Genomic DNA, 2,967 nt, shown 5'->3' with positions numbered 1-2,967 from the left:
TTTGAGGGCCGTTCAGCTGGAGACCCGGCAGGGAGCTGATGTTCTGGTTTGGGGTTCTTGCAGCCGCAGACCCCGGGAGGAGCTGATGTTCCGGTGTGGGGGTCTTGCAGCCGCAGATCTGGGCAGCAGCTGATGTTCCGCTTTGGGGTTCTTGCAGCCGCAGACCCGGGGAGGAGCTGATGTTCCGGTTTGGAGGTCTTGCAGCCGTGGACCCGGGGAGGAGCTGATGTTTTGGTTTGGGGGTCTTGCAGCCGCAGACCCTGCGGTCAGCTGATCTTCCGGTTTGAGGGTCACGCAGCCACAGACCTGGGGAGGAGCTGATGTTCCGGTTTGAGGGTCATGCATCCGCATACGCAGAGAAGAGGTGATGTTCCAGTTTGAGAGTCGTGTAGCCACAGACCCAGGAAGGAGCTGATGTTCTGGTTTCACGGTCTTGCAGGCGCAGATTCGTGGAGGAGCTGATGTTCCGGTTTGAGGGTCTTGCAGCTGCAGACCCAGGAAGGAGCCGATGTTCCGGTTTGAGGGTCGTGCAGCCGCAGTCCCGGGAAGGAGTTGATGTTCCGGTTTGAGGGTCGTGCAGCCGCTGACCCGGGCAGGGGCTGATGTTCCGGTTTGAGGGTCTTGCAGCCGCTGACCCGGGCAGGGGCTGATGTTCCAGTTTGAGGGTCTTGCAGGCACACACCCGGGGAGGAACTTATGTTCCGGTTTGAGGGTCGTGCAGCTGCAGACCCGAGGAGGAGCTGATGTTACGGTTTGGGGGTCTTGCAGCCCAGACCCGGGGAGGAGCTGATGTTCCGGTTTGGGGTGTCTTGCCGCCGCGGACCCGGGGAGGAGCTGATGTTCTGGTTTGAGGGTCTCGCAGCCGCGGACCCAGGGAGGCGCTGATGTTCTGGTTTGAGGTTCTCGCAGCCGCGGACCCGGGGAGGAGCTGATGTTCCGGTTTGAGGCTCTTGCAGCCGCGGACCCGGGGAAGAGCTGATGTTCTGGTTTGAGGGTCTTGCAGCCGTGGACCCGGGGAGGAGCTGATGTTCTGGTTTGAGGGTCTTGCAGCCACAGACCCGGCGAGGAACTGATTTTCCTCTTTGAGGGTCTTGCAGCCGCAGACCTGGGGAGGAACTGATGTTCCATTCCGGTTTGAGGGTCTTGCAGCCGTAGACCTGGAGAGGAGCTGATGTTGAGCTGATATTCCAGTTGCAGTTTGAGGGCCGGGGAGCTGATGTTCCAGTTTGATGGCCGTGCACCTGGAGACCCAGAGAGGAACATCTAACTGGAACATTTGCTCCCCGCAGTGCCTCCAGCTGCATCGCTCCCAAACCGGAGCATCTCTTCCCACCCGGGTCTCCAGCTGCACGGCCCTCAAACTGCAATATTGTCTACCCTCAAGTCTCCAGTTGCAACGCCCTCAGAATTGAACATGAGCTCCCCACAGGGTCTGCAGCTTCACGGCCCTCAAACTGGAACTTCAGCTTCCCACGGGTATCCAGCTGCATGGCCCTCAAACTGGAACATCAGCTCCCCGCCAGGTCTCCAGCTGCTGGGGGCTGACAAACCTTTCGTTGATTAAGTGGCCTGGGTGTCCCAGGCCCATTTATATTAGACCTCTCAGTATAGCTTGGTGCATTTCCAGGAAACGTAACACCATTCATTCGATTTAAACTATTGGAATTGTTTTTCTCTGAAGAAGGATAAACACAGCTAACAACCACCACATTCTTTTCGACTCCTCTGAGAAGTTTGTCTGTTCCTGTATAGTTTCTCCTTGGATCTGTTAACAATTCACCTAGTCACTGAATAGTAAAAGGGATACCTTAAATCCAGTGACAATTTTCAGTATTCTTTCCTTCATTTCATCAAAGGGAATATATTCGACATTAGGGTTGGGAGGACCTCTTGCCTCAGGAGCTGAAGTTCTGAAATCATCCATCACTTTCTCCTGTTTGAAAATAAAATAGTCTTTAAATTGGGACCACTGAATCTGTTTCTCCAGTCTTGGCTACATGACAAAGAAACTGATCCAGGACAGGACAAGCTTTCTTTTTCCCCCTCTTCTCAAAATCTTCCAGTGCCTCCTGGAGCCTCTCGGCGTCCATGGCTTCCCGGAGTCCCTCACAGCCTCTGCCTCCCTCGGCGGGTCTCTTGGGGACCGGAACGCCTCCCCCCACCCCCGACGTCCTCCCACTCCCTCGCACACACTCCAGCACGCAGGGCAAGTGGGGTGAGGGGGAACGAAGGGAGCCAGGGGAAGCGTGTGAGAGAGTGAGACCGACAGAGGGAGCACCTCCCCAAGCCGCTACCACCAACCCTCCAACATGGCGCCTGGCACGTCAACCTAAAAAGTTATTTCTTGGAGAAGCGATGGATGACAGAGATTAATCTGAGAGTTACTGTTAATGGAGAAACTTAGAACTTACCATTTTTCCTGTGAGGTTTTGGTGCTCATACTGCTGTTCTGTGAGTTCTGGCAATTGAGTCCGTTCACACAGCCTGGTGATGCAGCAGGTGCCACAGAAGGACCCTGTCCCGGCTGGCCTGCTCCACTTCTATGATGGTGTGGCCTCTGTGATGGCCTCTGTGATCACTTCTATGATGGTGTGGCCTCCCCTTCTATGATGGTGTGGCCTCTGTGATGGCCTCTGTGATCACTTCTATGATGGCTGGCCTCCACTTCTATGATGGTGTGGCCTCTGTCACAGATCTGTGACCGTGTCTTGAGGGGAGACCAGGCCCTTGATCACAAGCATATCCATGGTGAGGTTCCGTGGATGGAACCTCCTGGATGTTCCTTCCTGATGTTCATCTGCCACCTTGCTATTTAGTGCATCTTGTTTATAACTGTCTTCTAAATATTGAGTAGAAATAAAGCATTTGTACAGTATGGGTAAGGTATACAGAATATTGACACGTTGGACACAGAGGACCGCCACCAAGTTTAGGGAGTAGAATCTCAAGAGACATCACTTTGGATGC

The 2,967-nt window shown here is 54.4% G+C and overlaps 1 pseudogene; it reads right to left on the bottom strand.

Moving 5' to 3' along the window:
* Window positions 1-1,479: 1,479 nt before the first annotated feature.
* Window positions 1,480-2,440, bottom strand: LOC115833718 (annotated as a pseudogene).
* Between the last annotated feature and the right edge of the window lie 527 nt (window positions 2,441-2,967).

Source organism: Nomascus leucogenys, unplaced genomic scaffold (genome assembly GCF_006542625.1).
Source record: "Nomascus leucogenys isolate Asia unplaced genomic scaffold, Asia_NLE_v1 001387F_38907_qpd_obj, whole genome shotgun sequence".
NCBI lineage: Eukaryota > Metazoa > Chordata > Mammalia > Primates > Hylobatidae > Nomascus > Nomascus leucogenys.
This window is presented reverse-complemented; position numbering and strand designations above follow the sequence as displayed.